This window comes from Lactuca virosa, chromosome 8, assembly GCF_052849685.1.
Source record: "Lactuca virosa cultivar CGN04683 chromosome 8, Lactuca_virosa_CGN04683_v6, whole genome shotgun sequence".
NCBI classification, from domain to species: domain Eukaryota; kingdom Viridiplantae; phylum Streptophyta; class Magnoliopsida; order Asterales; family Asteraceae; genus Lactuca; species Lactuca virosa.
Window position 1 is genome coordinate 43,821,411 of NC_136433.1, and position 11,831 is coordinate 43,833,241.

The window sequence follows — 11,831 nt, forward strand, 5'->3', positions numbered from 1 at the left end:
CATCTAGAAAGCTCTACTCTTCGCCACTGGCGTCTCACCCCGGCCCTGACGGCCGTCTGTAATCCTCAAGGTAGCAGGGGCAGGTGCTGCCACCTTCCATGCTGCTGCTAAACTCGGGCACTGGGACTTTTTATGTCCCCTCTGATTGCAATGGAAGCAAATCAGATCAACTGCTGCGGTGGCGGTAGTAGTAGCTGTACAATCTCTACTCATATGCCCGGTCCGGCCGCACTTATAGCAACCGGCACTACCTGGCTTGCACGCCCCATCGTGCAATCTCCCACACTTGCCACACCGACTGTGGCTCTGCTGTCCTCTGGATCTGTGATCTGACACCTTGGGCTTTTTGCCCGAACTCCCTGTACCAGAAGCCACCTCTGGCTTCCTCTTCCTCTCCATCTCCAGATCTATCTCCCTCTCCCGAGCCCTCGCAATCATACCATCCAGCATTTTACATCTGAACCGGCTCACAAACTGGCGGATATCACTCCACAATATCTCATGATAACGGGCCTTCTTCATTTCCTCGTCAGCTGCGTACTGAGGAACAAGAAGAGCCCTCTCCCTGAACTTGGCGGTAATCTCCGCCACTGTCTCTGTAGTCTGGGTGAGATCCTGGAACTCCCTGGCTAACTGCTGCACCTCAATAACCGGTGCAAACTTGGCTCTGAACCTGGTAGTAAAATCAGCCCAAGTCATGGCATCAAGCGCTGCGTCATCCCCGATGACATGCCCGACCTCCTCCCACCAATCTCGTGCCCTGTCCTTCAGAAGACAGGATGCTAGTCTGACCTTGTCCCCCTCGTGACATCTGCTGGTGCGAAACGTATTGGCGACATCCGCCAACCACCTGGTACTCGCAATGGGATCCCGTGCCCCATGGTAGTCTGGAGCTCCACAAGCCCGGAACTCCCTGAAGGTGAGTGTGCGTGACCCCATCATAACCGCCACCTCAACACGGAAGGTGCTCAACCTCTCGTCCATCAGCTCTAAAATACTCTCCTTGATCGAACCGAAGATCACAGGAGTCTGCTCAAGTATAGTGCGAGTAATCTCTGAAGAGAGAAACTCCCTAGTCTGCTCGTCCAACTGCCCGGCCTCCGGGCCTGATCCTGATCCCTCTCCGGCACCTGAACTGCCGACTGCTGGTCTAGGGCATAAAACCACCATTTTGAAAAAACATCATGACAAACGTCAGAAACACTGATATATCTCGAGGGATCGCTACTACTACCAGTTTCCTGGTCTCATCTCAGCTTTCCTTGGTTCAAGTACGGATCCTCTGCTTTCAGTAGTACGGGTCCATACTACCTTCCACATCTATCCTTACTTTCCTCAAGTACTGCCTCGACTCCACCAAGTCACTTCTACTGCTATTGATCTCTGCTACTCTCATCCTAGGCTTGCCCTAGGGAAATCTCTGACTCCACCCAATCCAGTCCTCAGCTGCTGAAGGCCTCCTTGTAATGCCAATTAGCCATCACCTGAATACCATCACATGTGGCGAGGATCAGATAATCCTTCGAGTAAAAGACTCGTCCCTACAACGGTTAGACTCAAACAAGAGCTGCGCAATAGGGCCAAATCTAGCACTCTGAGATTATTCAACCCTGTTCACATGTGACGTGTCGTATTCACCTAATGGCTAATTCCCATCACTCCGAGTCCCACAAAGCACGAAGCAAGCAGCATTCAGACACAGGAGACTACTCAAGCAATTCTATCCTCATAACAAGAAACTGTACTAGCATACAATGCTAAGCTCATACTATCAGGCATAACCTAAACAGGCTATCCTACTGCTGTCTACTCAATACTAGCATGCAATTCTCATAAAGCTGAAACACATATAGCAGGCACATAAGGCATCCTCCTAGATCCTTAGTCCTATTCTAGTATGTTGTTCTACTGAAACTGGAACTGATATACATAACATAAACTTGTATGGGTAATTTGGGAGTACTTACTTGAGCTCGGCTGATCGCATGCACCACACCCTTTTTCTTTTCTCAAAACTCTTTTTCTTTTTAAGTTTCTTTTTCCAAAATCCTCTTGAAAACGTTTTTCTTTTGAAAATCTTTTTACCATTTCCTTAGTTTGAGTCCAGTCACACCCGAGAGTGTGCCTGAATCCCTCAAACCAAGGCTCTGATACCAACTTGTAACAACCCAAAAATACGACCCAAAATTTTTTGTTTCAGCATTACTAAAAATCACAACATCAAATGTCATATCATAAAATCATGGAACGTGTATCTCAAAAAGTTATAATCAATGTATCAAATCAGAAAATGTGTCAAATCATATCAAACTATCAGAGTGAACTCCCATGCTAAACTGAAGCTGTGGTGTGTGCCATGCCATCATCCCGAGTTCTTCCCCTTGCTAGCGGAAGTACCTGAAACCAAAACTGAAACTGTAAGCACAAAACTTAGTGAGTTCCCCCAAACTACCACACACCATACAATAACATATAAAACAACTACTGGGCCTTGCCCACTGCATCGGACCGAAGTCCGGAAACTGCATCGGACCGAAGTCCGGAACTAACCAGGGTCGTGCCCTCTGCATCGGACCGAAGTCCGGAAACTGCATCGGACCGAAGTCCGGAACTAACCAGGGCCTTGCCCTCTGCATCGGACCGAAGCCCGAAAACTGCATCGGACCGAAGTCCGGAACTAACCAGGGCCTTGCCCTCTGCATCGGACCGAAGTCCGGAAACTGCATTGGACCGAAGTCCGGAACTGACTGAACATAACATAGCATAATCGCAACTACTGGCTTAAACACATATACTGCATACTGCATCGGACCGAAGTCCGGAACACATAACACAAAGACATGCTTGAATCACAAAGACCTCAAGCACACTGAACTACTACATCGGACCGACGTCCGGAACTACTGCTAAATAAACGGGCCGGCATTGTGGCCGTAGACCCGTTCCTACTGAAAGGAAACTCACCTCGTAAGCTGGATGCTGAAAAAGCTACTCGGGAACTGTCTGCTGCTGCTCCGGTATCTCCCCGGTTACAATTCCCATAAATATACTCAATCAAATACCGATAACTAAACTGAGGGTGAAATGACTATTTTACCCCCGGTCAAAGTCAACTTCCTGGTCAAAGTCAACTTCCTGGTCAAAGTCAACTTCCAGTTGACCGGACTCGCCGAGTTGGGCCGCCAACTTGCCGAGTCCCTTTCATCCGTTCTAGTCCTCTACTCGCTTCTACTCGTCGAGTTCTTCTTCGATACATAAATCGAGTCTAACTTCATCCGACTCGCCGAGTTGTATGAACAACTCGTCGAGTTCTCCTTCATCATATGAACACGTCCAGTCTGTGACTCGCCGAGTCGTAAGAACAACTCGTCGAGCCTGAAGAACAACTCGCCGAGTTGAAGAACAACTCGCCGAGTCCCAAGCATGCTATTACTATACAGTCGATTCTAATCGATTTCAGTGCTTCTAAATCATAGATCTGAGCTTCTAGGACTGGTTTTACATGTAAAGTTTCCAACTTTACGTGCATGCACAAGGGTATGAGGCTAAAATACCCAAAATCATCAACTACTAAGCACTTAGGGTTTGGAACAAGGCCAAGATTGCATAAAGGTGGCTATAATGAGCTCCTGGAGTTCAAGAGGGGCTAGATCTGAAGTATAACTCGATCATAAGGCTTTATTACAAGAGATTTAGGGTTTTTGAGCTTAATATCAACAATTTTGGGGACAAACTAGATCTATTAGATCAATAAACAAGATGGAGACTTTATTACCAGAAAAGATGACCACAAAGGAGTGTGTCCCGGATCTACTTCTTCTTCCTTTAACTCTTCAACCTTCTCCTTCTTCTACTTGCTCCAAAATGCACCAAAAGTTCCTTCACAAGGCAACAACCACTCACACACTCTTTAAGGAGGCTAGGGTTTGATAAGAAATGTTATGAGGGTGATGGAGGCGAGGTTGGGGCGCATAAATGTGTTTAAATAGGGTGCATGCCCTTAAAATTAGGGCTTCATCCAGACAAGCGGACTCGCCGAGTCCCAGCATATGGACTCGCCGAGTAGCCAGCTTAAAACGCGTGATCAACCCGTCTCTACTCGACGAGTTGGGCTACAGACTCGTCGAGTATCCCTTAAGAAAATAAAAAATTACTTTGTTTAAATCACATACCAGAATGGGGCGTTACACCTAATAACCCATATAATGATCACAGTGATAGAAGATTCATCCAATAAACCAGAAAATTTCGAAGAACATGATCAGACGACCAACATAACGACAATCGAAGGCCTAATTCCTAGATCCTCCGACCAGGATCCCGATGTTCATGATGCCGATCCAAACAGTCAGGATCCTCAGAGACATTTGAGATCCTGTACACAACCCATCATAAAATATCTCCAGAATGGTAAAATCCCAAAAGAAGAAAAAAACAATAGAGCATTTAGGATTTTGGTCTCACGCTTTGTAATGATCCAGGGGAAGCTATACAAGAAATCCATGGAAGGAAAATACTTAAGATGCTTGGAAGATCACGAAGCTACATAAGTCCTAAAGGACATACATGAAGGGGATTGCGGCAACCACACTGTAGGCAAATCCTTATATTCTAAAGTATTTAGGACGGGGTACTATCAGCTGATAATAAAAAAGGATGCTTTCTTTCATGCATAAAAATGAGTCTCTTTTCAAAGCCGTAGCAACATCCTTCATCAACCTGCAGAAGCTTTACACCACATCATTTCTACTTGGGATTTTATGAAGTGGGGAATGGACATAATCGGCTAACTACCTAAGGCACCAAAATGAGAAGGACCCTATCTCATTGATTTAGAAGCAGGAAAGGGGGCATATTGGCTAGCTACCCTAGAAGGAAGCATATTGCCAAGATCCTGAAATGTTATATACCTTGAAGCATACTTCATGTAAGTCAATTTAGTTACAATTTATCACAAACGGGTCGAGCTACATACCTAATCCTTACCCTCATTTCTTTTCTTTTTTTATTTATTCTAAGAACACTACAGACTTAAGCATCAGAGAGATGTTAGCCAAGTTAACGCCCACCCCAAGCTAGAGTTTGCAACATGCAGAAACTCAGGGATCCTAGCCACTATGAATAGAGATTGATCATCTCTCCTCCAATTAAGGGTACTTAATCATCTCTAAGGTTTAAAAAGTTAATAACCTCTTTTATCTGTGTTTGGGTTTCCACACCCTGTTTAAACGCACGATATCTTACTATGGGATGTGAGTAAGGGGATCATTTCACTCTTTAGTGACTTGGCAACCCTCTTATTTCTGAACATATGTTATGAACCTAAGGCTTAAAGAGTTAATGACCTCTTTCTCATGAGTTTAGGTTTCTACACCTCACTTGGAAGCACGATATCTAACTATGGGATGTGAATAAAGGGATCATTTCACGTTTTAATGACTTGGAAACTCTCTTATTTCTAAACACATGTTAAAATCCTAAAGTAAATTTCTATGGTTTAAAACATTATCATGTTATCTTACGAAATGCGATTTTCCCCCGTTATTATCTAAAGTTGGGATTTTCCCCAGTTATTTTCTAAAGTTGGGATTTTCCCCAGTATAATCTAAGTTGGGATCTTCCCCAGTATAATCTAAGTTGTGATCTTCCCTAGTATTTTCACCAGTATTTCTTAAGTTAGGATCTTCCCCAGTATTTCTTAAGTTGTGATCTTCCCTACTATTTCTTAAGTTGGGATTCTCCCCAGTAAAACTCTTTGTTGGGATCTTCCCTAGTGACTTACTATATGGCATCTTTCCCAATATTACTGAGTTGGGACTTTTCCTAGTAAACTCTAAAGTTGGGATCATCTCCCAAAAACATATTCGGAAGAACTCTCTTCAAGATGATAAAACCTATCCAAAGTAACGTTCAAAGAGTTGACCAAAAGATCAATTAGACTTTAAGTTGGCATCATGTTCTATCTATCCTTACACCTAAGATTGTCATTTACAATTCTCTTTCTTTGAAAAACTTCTGCAACAAATTTCAAGATTTTTTAAATAAATTTTTAGGATCTCAGATATTATAGCATCCCAATCAGATGGTTATATGTTTCAGATTATTAAGATCCTAATAGTTTGTATAAACTCTAAACTTCTTAGGATCTTAATTATCCGAAAAGCTTTTGAGAAATTCATTATCCTATTTTTACAACGAAAGCAACCATGCAAGAAAAGAGAAAAACCAAAGCATCAAATTTAAAAGGGGATGCCCTCCAAAAAAAGAAAAATATTGTTTTATATACCAAAAAATTAAAATTGTTTTCAAAATTAATCAAACCTAATTTAGGGTTTGATCACCCACAATCGGGGTATCCTCTGTCTCCTTCTCTTGTTCCTCCCTTCTTCTCCTTCTCTGCAGGATTCTGAATGGCATTAATGTGCCTGTTAATCAAATTGGCCAGAGCTTCACGCCAACCAGCCACATTCTAAGATCCTACACTCACCACATCCTTCATTCCAAGATCATGTGATTACCATATCCTTCGCCAACTTAATCTTCGTCTCCCAGATGGCTTCTGCGGCACTGCTCTTAACCTCAACAATTACCTCCTTCATCTCCAAGGCATGCTCCAGGAGGATGTCTTCTCCTTCTTGGCCAAGAGTTGACCACAAGACATGGCCTCATCAAGTTCCGAGAGGTAGAAGCGAACGCTAGAATGTGTAGCCTTGGATCCTGAAAATTGCAAAGAACCCTCATTGGTTCGAGATTCTTGAAAAAAAAAAGTAAAAAGAAGGATCCTTACCAGTAGACATCAGAACAGTGGTGCAAGAAACTTCTTGGAAGCTGGAATGGTCAAACTTGCAAGATCTTTCAGCCTCAGGCAAAGCGAGAAAGCTTTCAATCTTCTCCTCAGTATCTTCAGTAGCTGGAAAAACTTCCTTGCATATGAAAGCTGTGTCGAAACAAACAAAATTAGGAAGTGTGAACTTCAGGATGCTTATCATAATTAAATAAAATCCTATCATTTTTAACCCATTGTATTGGGAGGAGATCGTTGTTAGATAGAGTTGTGTTTCATAAAGAAAACCCTTTCTTTCCAGGCACCATCTATTTGTTTTCAAAGTTAAATGTGATTTGTTGGTTTTGACTTTGAGCAGGAAATGAAAAGATCCAAAAGTTTAAGGATCATAAACATTGGCCAATTCAACTAACCCCATGTCAATGTTTTTAGACTAATTCATCCGATTGATCCAAAAAAGGATCTTCCCGATCATCAGAATAGTTTGAAAATAAGAAATTTTTGTAACTTCGAAGAACTTAGAGATGATGCCAGGAAAAGGGTATGTCAAGCACAAGGTGAAAGGATATTCAGGAAAACAAACCCAAGTAGAAGAGACGAAGTCAAGTTGGCCTTAGCATCAAAAGGCTTGAAAATGACGTCGACAGGAAAAGCTCCGATCGATTTCAAGGACTCAGTGTCGTTATCATCAAAAGAGCAAGTCCCCTCTTAAGAAATGATCTTTTGATCGAGGAAGTCCTCGCTAGGAAGAGTAAGGATGCTCGAGCAATAACGAAGTGCCTTTTTACCCATGATCATCGAACAAGAAAAATGAGAAGAAAGGAACAAGAAATTTATCTTTAAGATAACCAATAACACTTGAAAGAGAGTTAAAAGAAGTAATAGAATATCGATAACTATTAACCCCTATTTATGCGGATCACGGAGGATAGAGAAGAAATGTGACAACATAAATATATCTTTGAACGGATACGATTCTATCCGTTAGAGTTTAAATTTCAAATCCTTTTTTCCAGTTGATTAATTTATACACTGATATACTTGAAATTAGTTCAAATATTTTGTAGGTATAATTTGTAGGCAATTGTTAGGGCCAATATCCTCAATGCTATCTAGGATCCCGCATCTCAAAGATATCTAAGGATCCTTAAACCTATCCAGGATCCCAGATCTTAAAGGAGTCTCAAGATCCCAAACATACATCATGATCCTAAACATCGCCATTATTATTTCCTAACAAGTTTAAAGGCTATATTTCTTGTTTATTTCTCACATGTGCAGAAATGTTAAACATAAGACTCATTCACAATGAATGATCACTTTAACCAGGCTTAAAACCCAAGAATACCAAGTCAAATCACGTTGCAAATACCAGTTCAGCAGGATCCTGGAAATATCAGACTTTTAGTTACTTAACCTAAAATATATATACACCTGTAAAAAATACACAATGTGTACAATCTTTTGACACCTTACAGACCTAGAGCTAGGAAAACACTTGTAATCGTATTTATATCATCATTTCTGTAATTTCTATCATCAATTTCAGATTGGTTTTGTAAATAATTTTGAAGGCTGAGGGTTTGTTTGGTAAATTATTGATTTATGTTTAAAGGAATTGAGATGGAGGGGTTGGAAGTGTAAATATGTGGGAAGTTTGCAAATGATCAGGCATATAACCCGTCACCCTTATTTCCCATAACGCTAACCCTAGTGGAATCCTCCAGCCGCCAACCTTATATCCCCCACCACCGGCCGCCACCGCCTCCTAGCCACTGTTGAAGCCGGAATCCACCGAAGCCAAACCGTCGGTTCATCTGCCGACAGCGACGAAGAAGCATCATGTGGGTTGCCGGAATCATGAGACGTGGCCGATGTTGTCGTCCGTCGGCGAGGACGCAACCCCCTGTTCCTCGCTGCAACCACTCTTTCTCCTCCGCCTTTTCTGTTGTTGTGCTGTCGTCGTCATCACTATTCTGAGCAGCGGTCACGGTTGACGCCCTTTTTCCTCCGACTGCCATGTGCCACCGTGAGGGTGGCTGTGATTGGGTGTGTATTTCGGTGTGAACTCGCGTTTTGAATGAGTGTGTGCGTGTTTTTGCTCGACTGGGAATCAAAAGAACGCAACACCACCACCGTGAGGTGGTGGCTGTCGCCTCCAACCACCACATTGGTGGTTGTGTATGGTACATTGTGTGTGTGCGTGTGTGTGCATTTATTTTAAAATGATATGTCTTATGGGTGTGCTTGACTGGAGAAAAATCAAGGAAAACCCCACCACCACCGTGAGGTGGTGGCTGCCACCTCATGTCGCCATTTTGTCGCCACCAGCTGCCACCTTGGGTGGCGGTGTGCATTTGTGTGTGATTGTATGGATGTTTTGTATGTACCACATGGTTTTGATGAAGTTGGGTCATAAGCTACCACCATTAGAAATGGTGGCTGCCGCCGTGAGCCGCCGTATACCACCACCGCCCGAGGTGGCAGTGGGTGGTGTCTGGCCTAGTGGAACCCTATTTGTCCTAAAAACTTAACCATTGGACTAATTGGCACGCGATTGGGTTGGAAACCTTAATTAGGGTTTAGAAAACTCTAATTTTGGATATGCTAGTTTTAGAATTGTCGGGACCTGCATTTGGACCATTGGATTGAAATTATGGATTAAGCCCGACCACATTGTATGGTTGACCTAGTAGAGTGACAGACTTAATGGAATAAGTCCTTAATGGGGTAAGTGTTCTTAACTAACCTTAATCGTCATTTTATGTGAAAACCCTAATTATGTTGGGTTTTAAGTTGGGCCTTTCTGTTGGGCTTAGATGTTTGGATTCTTGATGGGCCATATAATAACAAGTATATGGACTAGGAAATTTGGATGGGCTTTAGGGTGAGGCCTATGTAAGGGGTTTGGGCCCAATTTGGAAAATTGGGCCATATGTTGGGCCTTGGTTCATTGTTTGGCTTTTGGGCCTTCGGAGTGTGAGTTTGGGCCTTGGGCTTGAATCGAGCTAGGTTGGGGGTAAAGGTAGTATTTTTACCCCAAGCATGGACTTATGGTTATGTATTGGAACCCAATTATTAATTGGGAGTTGTTTTGATGTTGACAGTTCGGGTATCTGTCATCCAACAGCTAGAGTTTTATCCGCGGGACTTCAGCAGTGCGAGGTGAGTTACCTTCCCTGTATCAGTGGGTCGAAGGCACCAATGCCGACCCACTAGTAGTTGTTTATAGAAAAGATGATTGTCTTTGTGATAATTGTCTGGTATGCCACTATCTGTTGATATTTAGGGGCTTGTCTGCTATTTTGTTATGTGGTAGTGGTAGGGGTGAAATAAACCCCGTAACCGGTTGAAATAGACTGAAGGGGAAGGTTGGGCACCCAGATATGCCTGGCAGTATGTTTTTGTATGTTATTATGTGGTAGTTATAGGGGGTGAAATAGACCCCGTAACCTGTTGAAAGAGACCAAAGGGGTAGGTCGAGCACCTGGATACGTTTGGTAGTATCCGGTTGAAAGAGGCCGAAGGGGAGGTCGAGCACCCTGATATGCTCGGCAGTATCCGGTTGCAAGAGACGGAAGGGGTAGGTCGAGCACCCAGATATGCTCGGCAGTATCCGGATAAAATAGACCGAAGGGGTAGGCCAGCACCCGGATATGCTTGGAAGTATTTTTTTTTGATGTGGTATGTCACACCCCCAAACCAGACGGAGGAAACGTCCAGGGGTGGAGGACTTCATTTGTAGTATCACAACACATGCATTATAGTAATCAGAGTACAAACAACCACTGTATTTAAAAAGTATAAATATTTACATGTGTTTCAACCTTGTATTATGAAACTTAATAGTTATACAAAAGAAGAAGATAAGACATAAATAGCTCCATCTTCTCAAAAGCTCGGGGTGTACCTACCTACTGGTTCCCTGAGAATACAAGTAATTTGAAAAGAGAGTATCAACATAAAGTTGAGTGAGTGCATAATTATTTATGTTTTGAAAGAATGTCTTCCGTTTCTTGAATATGTAACTGTTTCCAGAAAACCCTATATTTTCTGCTGTCTATGAAAAGTAGTTTTAGTTGCATAAAACTGTTCCATTTGTAAACCAATGTTCTGTATTTGTAATCCTTTGGTAAACTTGTATCTGTGAGTATGTCTGAATTCATTAACTGTTATTGTAAACTGTAATATATTACTGTAAACTGTATCTGATAAACTAGTACTTTGAAGTAGTGCATAAGTTTAGTTAACTATACACTAACGTATTGTTAATATCTTTTAATGAGTTATTATAACCATACTGACTAGATGGCCTGACCCAACGCTATGAGTGTGCTGAAAGTTGATGATAACAATTGTCACTCACAGACGTGTATGCCTGACTGTAGCTAGCAGTCCGAGTGCGGGGTTGTCAATCCCAATATAGATCTATACACACATTGTTTCGATCCCCTGCTGGAGACTCTAGTTATAATATCAGGACTTTACTATATTGTTTAAAATGAATTAAACAAACTGTACTACTTGACTCATGAAAGCATATAAACGTTACATGTATAATAATTATGAAAACTTAATCATTCTGAAATAAATGATTACTAGTATGTTCTTGAATTAGTACTTTTAACTTGTATCTGAAAGAGTGTATACGCTTGGATAGTTTTGAATTAAACCTTTGTTCTTGTAAAACAATGTACTCTAGTATGCTTGAATCATGAATTAATGTTCTGTGAATAATAAATTATACCTATTATAATTTATATGTACTTTCGGTATTGATACTTAGTATTAATGAATACAACCCCTTGCTCAACTTGTTACAAAGGGTAATTGAAACTAAATGAATAAACTTTTATACTTGTATACATATACAATATATATAAGTAAAATTTAAATGACACTCGGACAAATAACTGATACTTGTAATCCCACATCCAAACAAGGAAAAGGAACCAAAGTGGGTTATCAGTCCTAAATCTTTTAAATCTTATTTATATAAATATATGTATACTAGTATGATTTTTGGGGAAAAATATAAGTTTATAAA